Genomic DNA, 24821 nt, shown 5'->3' on the forward strand with positions numbered 1-24821 from the left:
ATTAAGCCAAAATGTGTACTGAAGGTATATTCTGGACTTCTTTCTTACATGGCAGAGTCTGCATTCAAATCTAGTTTGCTAATGTTTCTTTTCTATCACTCTTTTGGGTTAATCGACACTGTACACCTTAAATCAACCAGTGCTTCCTTTTCTCATAAAAGGACTGACAATTATTGACATTTCCTTTTTGTGGTTAAAATGCTTTTTAAATGATCTTAGTTAATAGGTAGGCTATATTTAAATTTGAATATTTTCCAATAAATTGATCTTGGCCAAAGGACAGGCCCAAAATCTTGCGTGTTCAGCTGAATATCTTAAGAAGCAAGATCATGATAGGCATTCAGGGGAACACATTCTCAGCCAATATACTCTGGATTAGAAGTAAGGATCACAGTTACAGGTTCAGGTCTCTTTAATAATATCCCTATTTGTCAGGATGAAGAGAAGGAGATAACACAGGAAGGGGTACATGTATAGTAATTACAAAAATTTCAGACACTGAAGTAATTTACATATATTTACTCATTTTATCTCTCCAACAATCCAGTACTATTATTATCTTCAACTTATACATATAGACTAGTGCAAGAAGAATTACTCAAAGAATGATAATAAATATGCATAATTGCAGAATGTAGACCTTTACAATTTTTATAGAGATATTCCCTAACTTTAGTGCCTGCCATGTGTGCCAGGCACCATGAACTAAATAAATAAGACAATTAAAATTCTGAAAACAAGAAGAGAACCTTTTCTTTTAAATCTCCTGGATCATGGTTACTGAAAGGTTGCAGCTCCACTCAATCAGTGACATTCATAAAGTGAAAGAATTTTTGGCATCACTTATTTTTTAAAAAAATCATTTCACAAATGAAAAGGTTGTGTCCCAGTGTAGACGGAAATAGCCTACACTATCTATTGCTGCATAACAGATTACTGCAAAATTTAGTGGCTTAAGACAAAAAACTTATTATGTCATAGTTTCTGAGGTTCAGGAATCCTTAGCCATGTGTTTTTGGCTCAGAGGCTCTCTCGAGGTTGCAGTCAAGCTGTTGGCTGGCTGGTCTGCATCTCTATGGATTCATGGGGCCTGGAGAATCTCTTTCCAAGCTCACTCACATGGCTATTAGTATATTAGTAAGAGGTTTCAGTTCCTCACCATGAGGGACTCTCCATAAGTCTTCCCCAAATCAGGTGATAAGATAGAGAGAGAAAAGGGGAGAGAAAGAGAGAGAGGGAGAGGGAGGGAGGGAAGCGGGGGCAGGGGGGTGGGGGAGAGAGGGACAGAGAGAGAGAGAGAGAGAGAGAATCCAAATTGGAAGCTGTCTTATAACTTAAGCTCAGAAGTGATATCCCATCGCTTCTGCCATATCTGATTCATCAAATAACCTAACCCTAGTCATTTAACAGAAAGGGGTTGGATATCAGGAGGCATCAGGGGCAATTTTTAAGGCTGGTTACCACAGAGCTCTTGACTTGGGGTCCAAAGATTTGAGTTAATAAAGTCATCTGGGTAGTAGAGGAAGATGAAAACCCACTCTTTCCTTATCCTTCCCAGAAGCTCCATGATTAGAAAAGATGCCCCTTGCCTTTTGATTTTAGAGGCACTGAATATCCTCCTGATTTTGTCTCATCCATGGGAGACATAAAGCAATAGTGTATTCGAGTAGTGAAGTGATGTACTGAATGCCCCCGTAAAATCCTGAATTCCCTTGCTTTGGTGTATTCTCCAGTTAAAGCAATGGATTTACTAGAAAAGCTTACTGTTAATCAGAAGCTGAGGCAGTTTTCTTAACAGGAGAAGCTGAACAGAGTAGCAAAGCAATTGTACTTACACCTTTGAAGTACCACATTCTCCATTCTTGTCAAAGTTCCCATTTATCCTCCTAGGATCCATGAAATAGTTTAGCTTTTCAAAGACTCATGAATTCCTCTTTGATGTTTTCCTGAGAAGTTTTCTACATGCTTCAAGACAGAACATTGAATTAAGATTGCCTCAAGGCCAACCTACACACTATTCACATGCTGCTCTTTAGTCAATCTGAATTAAGCTACTAGGAGTGATATGTCTAGGATGACAATCAGGTGTGTGGCTTACTATTATAGAGAGAGGGTTTTGCATAGTGTAGACCTTATTTTAAGTTTGCTTCTTTAAACATGATTTTTTAATAAGACATACATTTTTTCAATGTATTACCAGGTACAATCACTATATACAGTTTTAGAATAGGATCACAATCAGGGAGAATTACAGCAAGCAAGAAGTATTTTTGTGCTAAGCTTTACTGCTCAGAGTGACTACTTACATGGCATAAATGTAGTTCAAACATCAGCCAGTTTCTTTATTCATTTTAAGAGATAGGCTCTTTTTTTATCTTACTGATTTTTCCCTGCTCATTATGGATCACTTCATCTTCCTTTGATTTGTTTCTCTTACTGACCTGGCACTTTGTGTAGGTGCTTCAATTCTCACTAATGGCAATTGCTGGCTATTGACCAAATATGACATGACCACTGAATCGAAAATTGTTACATCATTATAGCTCAATATTGGTAAATGCAGTTTTATACCATCCAAATTAGCTCTGCTGTTTGCGGTAGGGACCAGCAAGGACAAAATCATAATAAAAATGTCCAACAATACAATCACAGTTTAGATCTCTCCTAATACTATATGGTACAATAATTTTGCTTATCTAGAATTCAGTGAAGCTTCCACAAACATCACTGTACTTAATGAATATCTATTATCTATGTTTATTCACTGGGATTTTTATTGTACTTGGTAAAAGGACCACAAAAATAAAATTAATCCTGTATCGTAACTATTGGATGCTGAATAAACAAACCAAGGAAAACACTGATGTTGTCTATGTTTCTTCTTTTTTAGATGCTGCATTTGACAAGACCAATGTTCTCAAGGACAGTAATTGTTACTTAGCCCACTCTGTCAGTATTGAGCAGCAGAAAACAGATAATTACATTGACTGTTCTCTAACCTGTTTCTGTGACCTACAGGAGTTACTGATTCCTTTTTTCCCAAAGGTTGCATTTGAATTGTAACATATTCTACAGAATATGTGCCTGTAGCAGAAAATAAAAATATAACCTTTGTGAAATGTGCATGCTTTTGAAACATGGATAGTCAGATATAGGATGGGTGAGGCATAAGAAATGATAAGAGAGAAGAAGCTAAAACAAAATCTAAAAATCCAAGAGTATTCTATGGTTTTTGTTCACAATTATGAGAGCCTCAGAAAGATGTATACATCTTATAACAGGACACACTAGTAGGAACTACAGGAAATATAAGATGCAAAACCATGTGTTAAGATTTTATTCAAATTATCGGTTACAAACCTTTTTCTTTCTTGGCTTGAGCATATAACTACATAATCATTTATATGAATGAGGTAAATCAACACTTTCTTATTGACTTCCTTTCTCATTCTCCTCAGGTTTTTACTGTACCTTTACTACTCTCCTTGAATCCCTAACCTGCCTCTTGACTGTCACCCTCACCTTGGCCTTCAAACATGGTCAGTCCTTTCCACTCAGAAAATGGAGATAATAATTCGTGTTTTTCAGTTTCCATTCTTCCTCCTCTTCTGATATAGACTCTCAAGAGCAATCTCTACCCACTTTTTTCATGCTTATGCCTTCCAGTGTCTTGAATCCACTGCACTGCTATTTCTTTTCCTCTAGCACTCCAGAGAAACTCTATGAAATTGACCTCTGGATGATCAAATAGACTTTATTTTTCACCTGCCTTGTTTTCTTTGTCATATCTGTCTTACTGGACATTCTCTCTTCTTTTAGCTTAACTGCCAGCACTATTTTGATTTTCCTTCTTATCACTATTATTTACCTGGCTGGTTTAGCATTAGTTTTTCATCTGCTCCCTTCCCCAGAGATGAACAATATCTTTGTTCCTGTTATGGTCTTTCTACAGTCCCTTCCATGATAGCAACTACAAAAATTATTTCTCCAATATTAAACTTTCTCCTGAGTGCAAAGTTCATTTTAATTCACCTACAAATTCTGAACATCTATATAGTTCTCCAATAGAAATTTCAAGTATATTATTGACAAAAATAGTAACAGTAATAATAGTAATAATAATATTATGATAGAAATAGTAATCCATTTCACATACGTTAGCTGTTTTAATCTCCATAAAAACCCCTTGAGAGGAATTACTCTACATGTTTTACCATGAACAAAACTAACAATCAGGTTAAGTAACATGCACAATGTCAAAAAAAAAAACAGTAAAGGTAAGTACAGTGATTATAATTCAAGTCTATCTAACTGCTAAATTCCACTGCTTCCGCAAACAAATTTTATATACAATGAAACCTGTCTTTCCACTTTGTTTAAAACTCAGGTAATGACTTCAGCATCCACCAATCACTCATACTTGAAATCTAAGAGACTGCTCTGACCACTCCATCTCTAACAATACCCACATTCAACTTGTTTACTATTTTTGATAAATGGGTACCAAAACTGTGTTTAAACAAACTCCCTGCTTCCATTTTCTCTTCTAGTACCACTTGCTCAACACTTTCTAATCTCAGCTCTCTCTAAATCATCTTTTACTCACTTCATGAATTATCAATCGTTAACATAAACCTTTTCATATTAGTTCCTTGAACAAAATCTTTAAATTATTTTAACTGCAGACCGGATAAAGCCCATACTCCCAATCCTCTCATTCACGTATCTATTATTATTTCTAGTTGTACCCCTTGCCACTCAGTTCCATGCCTTTTTGGCTTTGCAGTCACTCCATCATTGTTTGGTATGTGAATATGCCAGTCACTTTCACACCTTCCCTTATTCTTTTGCTCATGTTCTTCCTTCTGTCCTTATTTTCTTTCCTGACTAGAAATCCAGCTCATCACTATTCATCACTGATACATTTGGATTTGAATAGGTTGGTTACGTGCCTATCTCCCAAAATAAACTGACGGGTTTTCAAGGGCATGAGTAAGGTATTCATTTTCACAACTCTCCTCTTTTTCCCCTGTAGACCCCGTCATCTAGAACTTCTTGCACATGAAAGCTCAGACTGAAATCATTGTTTCACGGCTACAGTGGGATAATAAGAGAAATTTTCAACATTCATATATGAAGTTTTGAGATCCTGGGAAGACTATAAAAGTGAGAATAATCGTAATAACTACCTTTTTAATAAATTACAATGTGACAATGACATACACAAAAATCCCACCATTGTACCATACAGTAACATTTCAGAACACATATAACGTGAAATTGATCTTAAAAAATTTTAGATATAGAAAAACAGATTATACACAAAGGATGGGAGATCAGAAATGCATCACACTTCTCAAAATCTATAGCTATTTATGTTTTCTAAAAATTAAGGACACCACAAGGAAAACACAAATTCGACACAAAAACATTCAAATCATGAAAGGGAAAAATGAAAAGATGTTTTATTTTAGCAAAATTAATAAAAGACAAGAACCCATAAGAAAGTCTAATAAACATGAAATGTAAAATCAACTAGGATAAATAATACAAATAAAAGGTTATTAAAATAAGTATAAATAAGATTTTTAAACTTTTATATATTATTAAAGAAAAAGAGGAAAGTATCAATAAATCTAGGTAAATGTAATTTATAGTAGAAAAACAAAAAATGAGCAAATACATAAGCAAAAATATAACAGATAAATGTAAACAAAAAATATTGTAAGATGGCAGTTTTATATTAGATGACACAGTACTCAAGAAAAAAATTTTATTTTGCAGTAATGGAACAAATGTGAAGCTTTCAAAATGGGAAAAGCTACAATATTATAAACATTTACAAACATAAATTCTTTTAATATAGCAGCAAAATATACAAAGCAAAAGTATTAGAAACAATGACTGTTTGTCACCCTTCCTCCCTCCATCCAAAAAGAATTCATGTTAGGAGACAATAACTTATTTACCTCAGAATTCAATAGGCTGAGGAGACAAATGATACAAGAAATGTAAGTATCATCCTTAATATCCCTAGAATTCTATATCATACCCTGAATATATATTCTTTTAAAATTGACAAATATTATTTATAAAATCAGTTATGTCTTTTGCCACAAAGAAACTCAATAAAATTTCCAAGTAATAAGTATAAAGTCAACATTCCCTTATTTCAATGTACATAATAAAACATATTTTTAAAATTAATATAAAACAGAGAATTTTAAAACATCAATCCTCTAAATAAATTTTCCTAAAAGAGAAAACTAAATTTTTAAAAAATCTTCTTGAAATTAATATTGATGAAAACTTTATATGGAATATCTATAGGATTCAGCCAAAGCTCAATGTAGTAAAAAAATGTGCACAGTAACTCATTTAATTAGAAAGAGATGTTGAAAATAAATGAATTATGCCCTTAAGAAGGTAGATAAAAGGCAATAAAATATATTGGATGAACTTAGGTGGATGATATTAAGGTGGATTTTAAAAGTAAAACCCCTCAAAAAAGTTAATGTGTAGTCCACTTGTTTATTTTCATTTTTGTTGCCTGTCCTTTTGATGTCATACCATAAAATCATTGCCAAGATCAATGTCATGAAGCTTTCCCCCTAAATTTTCTTCAAGAAATGTTACATTTTCAGGTTTTAAATATTTAATCCATTTTGAGTTGATTTTTGCATATCATGTAAAATAAGGGTCCAATTTCATTCTTTTACATGCGAATACCCATTTTTCCCCAAATCATTTGTTGATGAGACTACCCTTCCCTCCTTGTGTATTCTTGGTGCTCCTGTCAAAGATCAAGTGACCATATATGCATGGATTTACTTCTTGATTCTCTATTCTGTTCTATTGGTCTATAAATCTGTTTTTAATGCCAGTACCATACTGTTTTGATTACTGTAGCTTGATAATATATTTTGAAATCAGGAACTAGGATACCTACAGCCTTGCTATTTCTCAGGGTCAATTTGGTTATTCATAGTCTTTTGTGGTTCCATATGAATTGTAGAATTTTTTTTTCTAATTCTGCAAAAAAATGACTTTGGGACTTTGACTACATCAAACATAAAAATCTCTGCATTGCAAAGCAAACAATCAAGGGAGTGAAAAGGTACCTACTGATTGGGAGAAAATATTTTCAAATCATTTATCTGAGAGGGGTTAACTTCCCAAATATATAAGGAACCCCTATAACTCAACAACCACAAAACTAATAATTCAATTTAAAAATGGGCTAAAGACTTGAATAGACATTTCTCCAAAGAAGATAGCATACAAATGGCCAACAGATATATGAGAAATCATCAGGGAAATGCAAGTCAAAATCACAGTGAGATATCACCTTACCTCTGTCAGGATAGCTATTATCAAAAAAAAAAAAAAAAAAGACAAGTGCTGGTGAGCATATGGAACAATGGGGACCCTTGTACACTGTTGGTGGGAATGCAAAGTGGTGCAGTCACTATGGAAAACAGTATAAAGTTCCTAAAAATTAAAAAATAGAGCTACCATATGATCTAGCACCCCCACCTCTGTATATATGTCCAAAAGAATTGAAATCAAGATATCAAAGAGATAATAGCACCCCCATATTCATTACAGCACTGTTCACAACAGGTAAGGTATGGAAACAAACTAAATGTCCAGGGACAGATGAATGGGTAAAGAAAATGTGATATTATACACACAATGGGATACTACTCAACTTTAAAATATAAAAGAAGAAGGAAATTCTGCAATTTGTGATGACATTGATGGACTTTGAGGAAATTATGCTAAGTGAAATAAGCCAGACATAGATAAATATTTCATGATTCTACTTACATGAGGTACCTAAAATGGTCAAATGCATAAAATCAAAGATTGGAATGATGGTTACCAGGAGCTGAGAGGAGTAGGAAATAGGGAGTAATTAATCAATAGGTACAAAGTTTCAGTTAAGCGAGATGAATAAATGTTAGAGAGCTGTGCACAACACTGTACCTATAGTCAACAACAGTGTACACTTAAAATTTGTTAAAATGAAAAATCTCAAGTTAAGTATTTTTACCACATCTTTTTTAAAAGCACAGTTAATAAGACTAAGAGCTGGAATTCTGAAATGACCAACAAAATAGACAAACTCTTAGTGAGCAAAGAAAAAAATCAAAGAGAAATGAAAAGTAAACACTATCAATTATAACAGGGACATAATGACAGATACGAATAAGATTAAAAACTATATGGGAATAAAATTGTATTAGGATGTTAAATTTAGAAATATTTATATAAGAAATATATAGTAACATAAGCTACCAGAGCTGATTGAAAACCGTAGGAAAGGTAAATAAACCAAATTATATAAAATAAATGGAAAAGTTAACAAATGATCTACCTTTACTTTTTCCAAGTTATTTAAAATATTTAAGAACATAAATAAAAAATAATTGCTCTCCAATCTATTTTAGAAATCTATTTGAACTCTGACACCTAATGCTAACAAACATAGCAAAAAAAAAAAGAAAATCATAGACTCATTTGATTTATAAAGGTGCAGTGGCTTTGCATTTTACAAGAGGATTAGGTTCTGAACTCAGTCTCTAAGGTAAAATCTGTTTTTTAATATTTGAAATTACCCCTGAAGACCCCTTAAAATGCTCATAACAACATAATATGTTTCTTTGTGTTTGTAAACCTTGTCAATACTATATCTCAGTATGTACAGCAGATTATAGCTTAGTAAATATTTGCTTTGCATTTAGGGGCCCTGGTCATTGAAAAATACATACGCTTAAACCCCAGAACAAAAATTTATCTTAGAAAAGTCTTCCACAATGAGAGGCAAACAGGAACTGAATTCATCTGAATAGAGAGATTCCTATCTTCCCTCATAAAGCTAATTTCAGAGGATGTATGCACTGAATGGAGTGGCAGAAAGAACTGACCATACTAGTTAAGATTTAGCATTTAGTAATTTTGCACTTGAAGGAAACTTACTTATCATGATAAACCCATACCCAGAAAACAAATGCAAAACTCTGTGTACTTATATGTAGTACACTAGAACCAATACCATTTAAGTGAAAAAAAGAAAAGACAGAAGCAATGACACCCATTAACATCACGAGAATTCCAGAGTTTGGCATTGCACTGGCGTTCATGATTGAAGCAATATTTCAACTGAAATAAATAAGAATTAAAACTTTTTTAAAATGAGGCAAATTTCATTATTTCCAAAAATATAATACTAAATTGGAAAAATAAAATTACACTAAGAAAAAAATACTATTAGATATTCTAGGAGAGCTTAGTAACTAGTGGCAGGCCCAATATCAATATACTGAAATTAATGTCTTTTTCATAAACTATCAATAAATTGTTTTGAAAGTAAGAAAATAATTGAAATCCATAATAGCAGCAAAAACTATAAAAGACATAGGAATAAACCAAACAAGAAATGTGTAAGATCTCTGAAAATAACTGTAAATCTTTTGTTACAAATATAAAAGTTAAGGGAAATACATACTGTACTTTTAGATGAGAAGATTCCATATCATAAAAATATAAAATGACTCAGAGTAAATGCCAAACTCAATCAAATTCTCAGAGGGTTTTTATGGGGTTAGGGGGAGAAAAACAAATTTATTCAACAGCTTATCTGGATGAGCAAATGCTCAAGAATAGCCAGGAAATTTTTGAAAAGGAAGAAAATAAAAATAAATGTGATATTATACAATAATGGACAAACAGATGAAAAAAGTAACTGAGGAGTTAAGAAAAGGGCACATACATATATGGGGAATTAGTATGTGGAAAAGAGAAAATTTCATTTCAACAGGGAATAAATGAGGATGGGGCTTCCCTGGTGGCGCAGTGGTTGAGAGTCCGCCTGCCGATGCAGGGGACACAGGTTCGTGCCCTGGTCCGAGAAGATCCCACATGCCGTGGAGCAGCTGGGCCCGTGAGCCATGGCCGCTGAGCCTGCGCTTCCGGAGCCTGTGCTCCGCAACGGTAGAGGCCACAACAGTGAGAGGCCCGCATACCGAAAAAATAATAATAATAATAATGAGGATGATTCCAGCCATATATCATAATGAAAAATAAACTATAAATGATTTAACAAATAAGAATTTTATGTAAAATATAGTATTAGAAAAATATTTTTGAATATTCCTGAGATAAAACACTTTTCTAACCAAGATATGAACAACATGTCATAAAAGAAATGTGATAGATATGACAGTAAAATTTTAAAGTTCTATATATTACCAGAGCTTAAAAACAAAGTTAAAAGAAGTGATATAAGAAGAAAAATATTTTCAACATATATAACATTAAAGAGTTAATATCCATAGGGGCTTCCCTGGTGGCGCAGTGGTTGAGAGTCCGCCTGCCAATGTAGGGGACACGGGTTCGTGCCCCGGTCCAGGAGGATCCCACATGCCGCGTTGAGGCTGGGCCCGTGAGCCATGGCCACTGAGCCTGCGTGTCCGGAGCCTGTGCTCCACAACGGGAGAGGCCACAACAGTGAGAGGCCTGCGTACCGCAAAGAGTTAATATCTATGATATATTAAAAAGTCCTACAAGTCACAGTGAAACAGATTCTTCTAGAAATCTAGAACCAATTCTCACATGAAGTGCAAAGACGAAAGCACAAGAATATTACGGCATTGTTTCTAATGACAAAATATTAAGAACAACCCAAAAATATGTCAGAGCATTCTGTATATTTCATAGTGAGACTGTCTCATAGAGTAAGCAATGTGAAAGATCCAGGTTTTTTTTTTATATTCTTCCCAATACTTTGTAATGTCAGTCTCTAAGTTTAGCCATTTAGGTAGCTGTGTAGGGTTATCCAATTACTGTTTTAACTTACGTATCTTTTATGGCTATTGGATTGAGCTCCCTTTCATACATTTATTGCATATTCTCTTTTGTGAAGAACTTGTTCAAGTTTTTTACTCATTTTTCCAGTTTGATTGTCTTTTCCTTATAGATCTATAGGAGCTCTCTCTATATATTTAGATATGAGTTCCTTGATGAAAATATGTATTGAAATATCTCCTCAGAGTGCCTTTTCACTCTCTCAGTGGTGTCTTTTCATAATAGAAGTTCTTAGGTTTAATGAACAGCAACATCAACAGAACATCAACAGAAACAAGTGCATATCCACAGAATGACATGTACAAAAATGGTCACATTAGCTTTATTCATAATAGTCAAATTTAGAAACCAAATGCCCATCAATGAGAGAATGGGTTAAATAAGTTGTAAATAAGTTGTAGTATATTCATACAATGGAAAGCTTCATTTATAAAAAAAAACAAAATTCAGCCAAACACAACAATAGAGATCAATCTCGGAACTATGGTTAAAACATCCACTCTAACAGCACAAATAGATCTACACTCAAGGACAGTGATGGGTTGATTAGATAAGATAGACCAAAATGCATACCGTCTAATTCCAATCATGTGATATTTAGCAACAGGCAAAATTATTCTATGGTGAGAGAAGCCAGAACAGTGTTTACCAGTGGTTCTCAACTGGGGGTGATTTTGTCCCCCATGGGACATCTGACAATCTCCAAAGACATTCTTTATTGTCAATACAGAGGGAGGGGTTGCTATTGCCATCTAGGATTAAAGGGCAGAGATACTGCCTATTAGATATTGTCTTTTCTTTTTTCTGCATTACATTGGACAGATACATAAGAAGCAATGGTGAATAATTAATTTAATTAAATCTATTAGTGTCTACAAAGCAAACATCAAAATTGGAAATAGAAAGAAAGAAGGAAGGGAGGGAAGGAGAGAGGGAGGGGGGAGGGAGGGAGGAAGGCAATTTCTAAATAAGGTAGAACTAAAACTGATTCATTATAACTTTCCAGAGGAATATAGGCAGTGATGGGAAAGAGAGAATGAGGCAAGAGTTCTTTTTTTTAATACTTAGTATTTCTGCTTGATTCTTCTTTATAATTTCTTGTTCCTCCTTCATGCTACCAACATTCTCTGTTTTCTGAGGATATTTATTATGTTTATTTTAAATTATTGAACTACCTTCTCTATTAATTCTGGTTTGTCTAGGTCATAGTGTGTTATCTTTCTTTTATAGCTGCGATCTTCAATTTCTGTTGTTTTTTTTTTTCTTCCAGTAAATTCTGGGAGGTGGAGAAAAATCTAGGGATGCATTAACTTTGGCCATTCCAGATGGTTTGAAGGATGCAGAATGCCCAAGGCAGAGGGTACCTGTGATATCTCAGCATTTAAGCACCCTCAAAAGGTGGTATTAATATTTAGGAAATATCTTTATAGCTCTCTCAGGGCACTACTCTTACAAGAGCTTACTCCAAAATGTAGTGGTTCTCAAATTTGACTGCACATTATAATAACCTGGGGTGCTTTACAAAATATGCCTGAGTCCCAAACCCCAGAGAATCTCACTTACTTGGTTTTAGTTGTGGCCCTGGCATGAGAATTTCTTAAAGTTCCCCAGTTCTAATGTGTAGCCAAGACTGAAACTAGTTTTACAATCGGAAGATTCAACTTACAGAAAACAACCAATTGTTAATCTGTTTTAATCTTTTCCTAGTAGCAATACCCTCCTGTAGTGGTTCTTAAAACACAGTGTGCTTCCAGATCACATAGTGAGCTTGGAAAATCTCAGATTCCTGGGTCCAGCCCAAAGTTTCTGACTCAATAGCTTGGCCTGGTACCTAAGAATTTTCACTTCTAACACATCCCCAAGTGATGCTTATGCCATGGGCCTCATTCTCTAAGAGAACGACTGTTCTACTGTTGATATTTATACACATGCTTAATTTATAAAATGTACATTAATATGTTTCTGGTAACTGTTTTTCACTTTTTAAATAAAGTTATTTAAGCAGTAAAAACAGCATGAACAATTCAGTAAAAATAATTTTAATTTAATTTAAATGAATTAAAATTGATTTTTTAAAAGAAAACTGCTTGAAACTTTGGGGCACTCCAATTAAGCAGAAAAATCCTAGAATGCTGAAAAACTCACATTGGAAGTTATTGTTCTGACCTGAAAACTTGGAAATTATAAATGAAATCAGTAACCTCTGTAGTGACCTTAAAGTTTTTCTATAAATATTCTTAATTTTCTTAGCACTTGAAAAATAAAACCCTGAACACATCATTTCTTAACAGGTTCCAGTGAAATATAATGTTAAACGTTGTAATAATCAAAGGAGAGTTTGAGCTATTATCTTTTGATTTGTCTGCATTACATAAACCCAATAAAATAATTGCTTCGGAGAATTTTTTATGAGGATTACTCCTGGAATAACTTATACTGAGAGTTTATTAAACCACCTTGGAGATATAGGATAATAGTTTTTTGTTCTATTAGATCACATAATTCTAATAATGCTAAGCCATAAATTGATTTATGTAATTGATAGTTTCAGATCATATGATATAGATTTGTGTGTTGCACTTTAACACTGCATATTATAGTTTATAGCTAAAAGTTTTAAAAATGCTAATAATAATTAAATATTTTAGATGTGACTACTGCCCCATTGCCTAATGATGTACTTTTTATGTTTCTAAGCTATGTGAGGCAGAAGCTTCAAAGCTACAGTCTATACAACTTCCATTTTTCAAAGAGGAATTCTGCACGTAAGTCATTCTTACATGGAAGCCTAACATGTAGGTATGTAGCATTACACTGCTGAGAATCCTGCTTTCATAGAAGGCAGTCCAAAAATGATAATGAAAACTCTCCAGCTAAAGCAAACCATTTTACTGAATTTAAACTTAGTGGGTTAGAAACTTGAAATGTTTTTTTTTTGGTTTTTTTTTTTTCTGCTCCTTGCCTTCAACTATCCTCTTTTTCTACCTTTCTCCTTAAGGACATCTTTGAGTCCACAGTAGGACAGGAGTGATAATGTCCTCTAAATAAACCCAAAGAAGTGTCTAGTCTTCATTTGTCCTCAGCTCTCCCTAGAATACACAGTATTTAAGCCTCCTTGTCCTCAGTTCTGGTTCCTAGTTACCAATTCCCAGTTACAGGTAAGACCTATTCACCACCCTGTAATATTGGTTTTCAAAAAGCAATCATATTAACCTCATACATGAAATTCTTAATGCAATTAATTATTGTTTTTTTACTGAAAAATCTGTCCTTTAGATCTAATTAAATATTTTTCTGAAATACATCTGTTTAAAGTTCAAAGAAAGTTGCTCTTAAATATATGAATCGATTTTTTTGCACAGTTTAAAATTATTTAGAAATATATTAGATAGGATGTGTTACAGAACTATCTAATTTGAGGGTTTGAGTTGTATTATGTATTGACAAATCAGAGTTTTAGATCATTTTACACAAAAATATTGCCCTCACAAAATACGTTTAACAAAACGGGACAGTATCGTATGAGTGAGATTTTTGTGTTTCTAAAATTCTCTGCTCTTAAGAGTTTTTCATTGAAAGATAAATTGTTTAAATGAGATGCATACAAGAATGTGAGAGTAAATGCAGCTTCAAGTTAAGCTAAGGTTTCAAAATAAAAACAACAAAACAACAAAAGCAAACAAACCTACAAAAGCAAACAAACTTACAGTCACTATCCACTCCTCATCTTGTTTGTTCCTATCATGTCACTTTTTTTTCAATATCCATATCAGCTTTGGCTACACCCTAGCTCACATCGCAGAAAGCTTGGCTGAGATTTTACATTTTAACCATTCAATAAACATTCCCAGGTATGAGACCGATCTTAGTGCCAGTTCCAAATTCATTGTAATGAATTATGAATGGCCTACCTTGGGTCAGGTGCCCACCGAGAACTTGCCAGATGTGGATCAAAAGTGGGGCCAGACTGCCCAGTAACCATGGAAGTGTGAGTGTGAAGCATCTTCCAAAGAGGAGGTACTGAAGATGTTCATGCAGTGCTCATACAGGTTTGATAAATTCAAAGGATGAATGAATGAATGAATCACACTAAAGCATAAAATCTATTTTAAAAGTTCTCATCAATAAGGTCTGATTGATATATCCAGGAATGGAAAGTATTTTTCCCTGGTGATAAGCAAGATAATAATTAAAGCATCATCAGAGATTGACATCATTCTTGGATACTTGGTTTCCTTCCTTTTCCCTCTGCTGTATTTGTCTTGACTTTAAAGTACAGAATTGGCTTTTCATCGTTTCTTCTGTTGTGAGAGAATATGTAGTTTTCACGTGACAGGATGTTCAGTGTACGTTTTTAGAACTGCTATATTTATTAGTATCCTCCAGTGATGCACACCGAACAGAGTTGTTTGTTTAAAAAACATAGGAACAGTGCAGATATTAAATAATGGAATTCCTAGTTTCTGCTTCCCTTAACTGCCTTTACCTAATTTAGTGAAGTTTTCTCGCACAGACCCAATAAGATATATGAAAATTTTAATTAATAGTTCTATAAATTTTCTATAACTTTTCAGAGGTTTTTCTTGAAGCTGCAGTGCACTAAGCCAGGATGCAGGCCAAGTGTAGGGTAAATGTCTTCAAAAGAAACATAAGTAAAGCCAAACCAAGAAGCATGCCAAGAAGTAAATGAATAAGTAGAGTGCATAAGCAGGAGAGTGATGCTGGATAAATATCTGAGCTACATCATGAGCTTGTGGCTTGTGATCATTTATTTGATATGCCAAGGTGGGTGGATGTACCACCTGGTTCCATTTAGAAGTTTTAGGCACAGGCTAATCTCCTCCTCCCCCACCTTTAGGACCCACTCAGCAGATTTATACACACTCTGGGGCATTCCTGAGGTTACAGGTAGGTTGCCATCAGAGTTTTATTTTACTGTACCCTTCCTACAAAATCAAAATTGGAAATTGCAATAGCGTTCATGGGAAGGAAATACTTCTTTGACTATTTCCCATATTCCGCTTCTTAGTATGCCTGTGCTGATTGCTGGTAGTGATCATGAGCATGGAAGCCTGATTAGCATATCCTTACTAGGGTATCTAATTATAAGATTAATAAATAATTAATTAATTACTCAGGTATCTTTATTATTATAATAAGGAATCCTTGTTAGGACTGCAACAAAATATTTATATAGCAAATATATCTGATGATGATTTTTAAAGGAAAATTCCTAATTTTTTTAAGCTGCAGATTTACATATTTGCTCAATGATTCTTGTCATCCTTTGAAATGAGCGTTATGGATATGCTACATCATTTTCAACTTTAAATTAGATGGGTTTACTTGATATAACAGGAAGAATCATTCACTGCTGTGAATGGTTAACCATGGCAAAACTAGTTTTCAGACCAGTTACAAATTTCATTATGGCTTAAATAATTTTTAATGGTATCGTACTCATAAAATCGAACTTTGCTGCATAAATCTGGTAGTTATATTAACTCCATTTAGATTAAGAAAAAACAGTTACTTTTAATTTTAAACTTTTTTCCTTACTAACAAAAGGTTCAATTTTTAAAAATCTAAACACCTTATAGATGTAGGAAGTAAGTCCTTTTATTATCCAACTGTTTGCTGACGGATAGCACTAGTGACAGAGTAGAAAACATTGTGTGGTACAAAAGGGCCCAATTTTAAAAATCAGGAGGTTTAAGCTTAGTCATGCCTTCAGTATTTTTGTCCACTAAAAAATTTATAGAACCTCTCTAGACATTCCTCTTCTCTTCAACAAAATTTAGGGGATTACATTTACTTCTATATAGTATGTAAGAATTCTAAGACTCTACAGATACATGAAAATCTATTTAGTGTTAATTTTTTTCCTTCAAGTAATGGAATTTCATTAACCTGAAGAATTTGCACTATATCTTTCTATCTAGAGAGCTGTGGTATATGAATAAAGAAACATTATTACTACTATTCAAAATTTGAAATCTTACTTTTTATTCATTCTGTATATTAACCTATATTTACTGAACACCAACCACATGCAGGCATACTTGTTAAATACAAAGGCAGTGAAAAATTCCTGTCCTTGAAGAGTTTACACAAAAGTTTCATACTGCCGACCAATGAGTTCCACAGCTTACAGATATATTTGATTTGGTGTGCAGTGTTGACTGCACAGTGCTTTTTGATATTTTTATTTATTTTACTTGCTAATTAAAAAGTGATGTCACATAAATATATGAATTTATGGTTTATTTTGAGAAAAAAATCAACTTATGCTTTCTTGTCTTGTATGATGAAAACTGACTAAAAGTAAATGACATCTACTTTTAGACAGGACCATCAATCCCTAGTTGATTATATATGCATTTACCTACCCACCCCCAGCCTCATTTAGTTTTAGCCACTGATCTACAAACATAAAATTAATTGGGAAAATATCTCACTGAGAGAAGCCATACTGAGCTAGCTAAGTATGCTGTAAGAGTTTCATGTCAATGCTAAGATAGCCAATATATATACCTAAGAAATGATTTTGTCAAGAGATAGGCATAAAGGATGGGATAAAGAGAAAGACATAATACAGTTAATAAACTTGTGAGAATCAAGGATATAAGACAATTTGATCATTTAGTTTATAAGACATTTCACAGCATATGAATTAATTTTTGTGTTAGGCTATTTATCTATGAATTCAGCCCAGGGAAATTCTATGCAGGCACATTTCAAATATTAACAATACTGGCCATTTCCTCATCTTTGAATTCTACCAAAGTGTTTAAATATAAATAAGCCTTTAGGACAAACTTAAAGAACCAATAGGAAAGAAGGAAGAACTGTAAAGAGAATAGTAATATTAATCTGAATCAAAGGAGGAGGAGGCAAAGAGAAGGGGATGGTGTATGTAGAAAGAAAAAGAAAATAAAAATCATGACAGAGAAACAAAAAGTGCTATTTCACATGCCCCACTAGCACTTGGTGACTATTTGGTTTACTGCCAGCTAAAAAATGCAGGAAAATAAAATAAAATAATAATTTTAGTTTATAAGGTAGTACCATTCTAAATTAGTATGTAAATACTTATTATGTTTGGCTGCATCTTTTTGTTTAGCTTACAGTTTTTAAACTCCTTACTATTAAAAAAAAATCAAAAAGTTTGGAAACAACCTAACTGTTCATCAACAAGGACTTGATTAAAATAATGTCCTTATTATGGAAAACTTTGTAATAATAAAATCAGCCAGAGCTGATTTATCTTTCAATTAGTCAAAATAGACATAGTGCCTAAGGCTCACCAGTACTTTTAGGGACCCATGAAAATGTGCTAATTTAAATTTCTTTTAAAATCAGAAAAAATAAATATAATGATAATAAATAATAATGAATCCAACCTTGATTATATTCACCTTTATACCAACACAGTCATAAAATAGAGCATTATTATTATTACTATTACCATTACTGTTACTATTACTATTATTTATGGAGAAAGGGGTCAAAGAAGGCAAAAGAACCTAGGGCTCACAAAAATCACAATTCAGCCCTGAATAAAACAGTATGACAAATCTCATGATGTGATATGGAAAGATCTCCAAGGTATTTTAAAAAATAACACCAACGGAAAAGCAAAGTACCAAACTGTATGTAAAGAATACTACCATTTCATTTGTGTTAAAAAGGACACTTTTATATAACTTGTATACATATGTTTATCACTGGAAAATGCATGAGAAACTGAAAATATTTAGGCTCTGAGAGAGGAACTGTTTATCTGGTAAATAGGGATGGAAGACAGTTTTTCAGTAAATATCCTTTTGTACATTTTGAATTTTGAACCATATAAATTTAATATCTGTTCAAATAAAAATATTTTAAATTTTTAAAATATTTCTTAAAAATTTAAAAATATTTTTAAAGTATTTAAATAAAAATATTTAAAAACTAGTCGGTTTTCATCATACAGAAGCAACTGATCATTAGGAAGCACTTCTCTCTCTTACATGGCATCAAGTATATCCTTCCAAATTAATGAGCCATTTTAAGATATAATGCTTACTATCCCAATATCATATGCTCTTTCTGGAATTAAAAACACAAGTATATTGTCTCCAACAAATTTTAAATCTGGCTTCAGCTCTATCAAAGAATGGCAAGATCTGTTCACAAAGGCTTGCATATTTAATTGCCTTGGTGAATTTGGTTATTTTCTGAGGTGCCTGCCCTGTTTCTCAGCTTTAAGACATAAACTGCACCTCCTCCCCTGCCCTACTAATATCAACCACCACCCTATATGGCACTGAAGAGGCCCTAGAGAAGACAGTTGCAGACATATCTGTTACAGATTATAAACTTCATGACCCTATGATCCCAATGACTCTTCGTGCCTCAGTAAATTCCCACTGCCCCATAAATGCAGTTTTTAACCCACTTGGTGACACTCGTGCTAAGGAAGATTATACCGTGCACATATAAAGCCAGTCATAACTGCCTTGTCTCACAAAATAATCTCTATTTTCCCCTCAAACCTGACACTGAGTTCTCCTTTTAGGTTCATTGCCAATAGACTATCCCTCACCTTAGGAACACTAAACTGCTGCACAGGCTGAAATGTTAATTAATATAACCCTCCTCAATGAGGCCTTACCTTCTCCCAAGTGATGATGGCAATGAATGGGAGGCAAAGGTGTTATCACCCTACTCCATACTGGCTCCACTCTCAGACATCACCCTCCTGTATTCTTGCCTGTACTTAGACCACAGTCTTGGGTTTACTTCCCACAGTTATTATTCACTGGATTGGGTGCTCAGTTACAGCCTATGAGACCATTCACCATTTAGTATTGCCTCAGCTCTATCCACTTCTGCTTTTCAAACAACTGACACAACAAATTTATTTTTTAAATCTTTAAGACAGAGATTAAACCCTAAAACCCTAAAATGAGGTCACTGGCATATATTCCCTTAAGAAATAATTCACTGACAGAGGTGCAGAAAATATTTAAATAAAATAATACTTTAGTGATATTTTTCATAACAGTGCTCCAGCTAAAGGGAAACTGTCCAACGTAGTGATTACATGTAATAAATCATTAAAATTCATGTTTACAAAGATATTTGAGACAAAATATTATTTATGACATAAATATAAAAATAGAATAAAAATTATATATACTCTATTGGACTAAATATACAAGCAAAAAATTATATATGTATATATACATACACACAGGCACATATATAATATTGGAATAAAGGAAATTCTCAGGGTGGCAGAATTATTGCTTCTTTAAACTGTAAGTTTCTAAATTTCAATAGTATCAACGTATCACTTTTATTATTAGAAAAAATGCCATCTTCGTGATCCACTGTAAGAAATACTTGACAAAGATATATTTTTATTTGTAGATATATATTTATATTATCTTTCCATAGATATAACTCTATTCATTATTTTTGGCTGGTTGCTGTAAGTCTAACGATATTTCTCATTATTTTAACAATGCCTATCTAGCATCAATATTGTGTCACTTCAATTTTCACTTCTAATCATAGGAGCTTCCTACTTCATAAACCCCACTTCACACCTGACATTTCCCACCTCATATTTCACAAATGTTATATAGCCTTACAACAGCATGATTCTACTTATAAACATTCCACTTCTAACCTTAGGAGTTTCCTACTTCATAATCCCACTTCACATCTGACATTTCAAACTTCACATGTCACATGTCATACTTCACAAATGGGAAAGTATATTTCCATTTAGTTCACCTCCCTTGTCCTTTACCTTTATGCTCTATGGCCATGTTTTTACATGTACATGCATCATAAATGTGGCCTTATGCAAAGCATTAAATTCTTTTTAAGAAAATTAGAAGAGAATTTAAAAATTGGTCTTTGTATTTACACAGTGATTTTCCATTTCCACTTGCCATTCTCTCCTTCCTGTAAATCGAAATTTCCATCTTGTATCACTTCCATCCAGCCTGAAAAACATCCTGTAGTGCTGTCTGTTTGAAATGAGTTTCCTCAGCTTTCACTTGCCTGAAAATATCTTTATTTTGCCATATTATTTGGAAGATAATTTTACTGGATATATAATTCAAGATGGATAACTTTTTAATTTCTTTTTAGCACCTTAAAGATGCTACCGCTCCTGGTCTTCATTGTTTCCGATGAGAACTCTGCCTTCATATATATTATTGTTCTTCTGTAATGAATGCATCTTTTTTCTGTGGCTCCTTTCAAGACGTTCTAATTTGGACTCTGATATCCGTGACTCTCTGTGTGACTCTGATATGCCTATATGCAGTTTTCTTGGTATTTATCTTGCTAACTGCTCTCTGACCTTCTTGGAACTGTAAGTGAAAGTTTTTCAATCATTTTTCAAAAATATTTATTGCCTCATTATAATGATTTTTCTTTTGGAGCTCCAATGCATATATATTAAACTGTGTAATATTGGTCCATAAGTTCAAGGGGGTTTGTTCATTTTTTCTTGAATCTTTTTAGATCTCTGTTCTTGAGACTGTATAATTTCTGTTTATCTGTTTTCCAAGTCCCTGTAAATTGGTGAGATCCAATCTCAAAACTCTGTGTCCTCTAAGAATCTTGTTAGGGCTTGGTTTTAAGCTTTGTTAAAGTGGGTATAAAAAGGGCCTTTCTCTGGGTGTGGCTTTTATCATAAAGCAGTGATTCAGCTTGATTCCCACTTTGTTAGGAGGTGTTAAAGGGTCTATTCAGGAAGTTTGGGCCCTAAGTTCGAAGTCCCCAGCACTGCTTAATGTCTAAGCTCTCTGTTCTGCTCTTACCTCTGTAACAGCCAGTCTCATTAACTTTGTTGGCTGTGTTTGGTGGTACTGCCCAGCTCTCAGTCAAGGGTGTGTGGGAAGCCGCCACATGAACTTCATGACCTCCACAGACTCCTTCTCTTAATGCCCTGGCCCACAGATCCCAACCACTTCAAAAGCCCAGAACTCTGATCTCTGCCTCTTCAGATAAGAGAGACTTGCACATTCTGATTGAACTCCAGGTTGATGCACTACAGCTGGGAAATTTTCCCCAGGCAGAGATCCAGGGAAACTGTGGGGCTCACCTTGTTTCTTTCCTCTCAGGAACCATAGCCCATTTACATGGTCATTTTCTTTTAGATATTTAACCCTAATATTTATTCATATTCCTACTTGGTTATGTGGTACCTACCTCAACAACACTGTTCCTTCTTATTCTTGAACTGTTGCTCTTTAGTTGTCCTCTGACATTCCAATTCTGCCTTCACGTTTGAGCTCTTTAGTACATTCTCTTGACTTCCTGGTTTAGTGATCAGTTTGTATTCTCTTTTCATATTGAACTCTTTTTCTTTTTGGACTTCAGGGTATAGACAGTCCCACCCGATGAGGCAATAAACTGCCACTTAAAGTATAAGAGACTCAATCTATCAGATGTTGCTATGAATGACCATTCCAGCTGAGCCAACCTCCTACCTTCCCTCTTCCTTAATGGGAGGGGAAGAGGGAAGGTAGGGAATTCTGACACCAGAGAACACTCATTTGAGCCTTGTTCTCTATTAGAACTGAAAATGAAATGCCTATCAATATAAATTGTCTTCTTTTTTCTTGCTAACATAAACAAATTTTTTCAGGGACTAGAATATGCCCATTTTAACATTAAAATTCCAAGATTCCCAGAAGCTAGAAGTGGCCATGTGACATACCTCTCTCCAGTGAGATGTGTGTCAAGGGCATCAGGTGGGACTTTGGGTAACCAGTTGTTTTCACTGTTTAAAAAAAAAAAAGACATACATGGCTCCTCATTCCTCCTTATGCCCATTCCCCATCCCCTTTCCACTTACTCACAAGGTCAACTTAAATTAGTCAATCCCACCTTTACCAAAAACACAGGAGAAAAAATAAGAGTTTATTTGCTGTATGCCACTGATATCTTTTTAGTTACTGGCTATGCAGCATTAATCTAGCAATAGCTGATTGAGACAATAAGCTAGACTCAAATCATGGAAACCTACAACTAGGAGAAAATAAAATGTAGCACGCAATAGCCCACCTCTGCTGCTAGACGGCCTGGGTTCACTGCCCAGCTCTATTGTTTTTACTCATGTTGATTTTTACCAGTTTGATTATCCTTGATCTCAGTTTCCTTAATTGTAAAATAGGAATAATAATGGTTTAGTTTTAGTTTATTTGTTTTTTTCTGGTAAGGACTAAACAAAGATAATCATTTAACATTTGATAAAATGATATCTGGTACACAATAGATGCTTAATTAATATTCAAAATTATTATTCAGTACTAGAGCAGGGAGGGAGGGTTAGATTTTACTTATCAGGCCAGTGGTATTTTACAGATTTCCACAAAAGACTGTTGTTCTGTCAGCTGGAGTGTTCCCTGATAAATTAGAATAATGGTGGTCTTTTCCTAGTATGCAGATTAATTTAAGTAAATTGATATAAATTACTTGTTCTAATAATTTTTCTCCCCTATATGTTTTTAAATCTCTAGTGATGGGCACAACTTGTTTGCGAGACAAATGAAAACATGTAAATGAACAAATATTATTATTATTAATAGAAAAAATTCAGAAGCACCAATTATACTTAGTTTGACAATCTGTCTTTTAAATAGACATGTGTGCCCCCAAATTGTCATTTTATATTATATAAGCAAAATACAATATTTTCTCCCAGGAAACTTGCTCCTAGTTCCTGTGATTGAATTGAAAATATTTTTCATGACACTTTACAAATAATACGGTATTATGCAAAAAACACAATAATCTGCAGATTTAAGATCTCTAGCAATATAAAAATAATCCCTTGTCAGAGGCACGGAACAGAAAAGAGTTGATTAGTGACAGAGACATTAGGAAAATGGAGAAAATTTGACAACATTTGGACATAGGTGGTGAGAGAAAGAAGAGATTCTTAAACTTTAGTGCAAATAAAAATTACCCTGAGAGCTTAATAAAAATGCACACAGAGTCCATGTCCCCAATCCCAAAAATTCTGGCTCAGAACTTCTGGAATAGTGACCTAGAACCTGCATTTTTAACAAATCCCATTTCTGATTCTGATTCAGGTAGCTAAGAATCACATTTGGAGAAACACTAGAACATGATATGCTCTAACTATTTGGAATCACTAGTTTAACTCTGCTATTTCAGAATTATTTAGCACTTTGCAGTTACTGGCAAGCAATGATGCCAGTGGAAAGCCAAAGGTAAAGGATGACTCCGAGATTTTATGCCTGAACACCTGAGTGAAGAATAATGCCATTAATCAAGACAAGGAACACAATGGTAAAAATGAGATACTGTAAAGAAAGAAAGATGATGATGAACTTTTTTTGTTTTTTGATTGTTGAATATTGGACTTTTTTGAGGAGTGGAAGGGAGTGGCATTACATACTAACTCTCTTCCACATATGACTCTGAATAAGGTTGTGAATAAGGGAGAGAAGAAACCCAAGGAGCCACTTCATTACTGATAAATGCCCAGGCTGGAAGCTAAAATTAGGGTTTGTCACCAATGGTCTTCCTCACACTGGAACGCAGCATTAAGAGGCCTAGTCCCTGCAATTCTACGTGGCAGGAGCAACTGCATTGCTCTGTTACCCCCAAGCAGCTAGAAGACACTATCCTCTCCACCTTACCTACAATAGTCCTTTACACAATTTTTACTGTGGACTCTGTACTTGTCATTTATAACACACACTTCAGAATCAGAATGAATCCAAGTGTTTATTCTGTTATCTCCATTTGAACCTAAGTGCTAAGAGAGCAAGGATCATATCTTACTTGCCTACTATTTAATACTCAGACCCAGTGCTAAGAAAGGAGTAGAAAGTCTAAACAATTTGTTGAATGAATACGTTTTTAAAAGAACAAATACTAACTCTGACTTCTGGTCTGGTGTTTGTTTGTAT

At 34.0% G+C, this 24821-nt stretch overlaps 1 long non-coding RNA gene across 1 annotated transcript in view; it reads right to left on the bottom strand.

Annotated features, from left to right (window-relative positions):
• LOC111184016 (uncharacterized) overlaps nucleotides 1-24821 on the bottom strand; it is an 80751-nt gene that overhangs the window by 54671 nt on the left and 1259 nt on the right. Inside the window, exon 2 of the long non-coding RNA XR_002647171.3 lies at nucleotides 22598-22660. This is a non-coding gene — a long non-coding RNA (uncharacterized LOC111184016). The remainder of the gene's footprint in view (nucleotides 1-22597; nucleotides 22661-24821) is intronic.

This window comes from Delphinapterus leucas, chromosome 3 (assembly GCF_059928025.1).
Source record: "Delphinapterus leucas isolate spDelLeu-1000000601 "Yukka" chromosome 3, BTC_Dleu_Yukka2, whole genome shotgun sequence".
Lineage (NCBI taxonomy): Eukaryota > Metazoa > Chordata > Mammalia > Artiodactyla > Monodontidae > Delphinapterus > Delphinapterus leucas.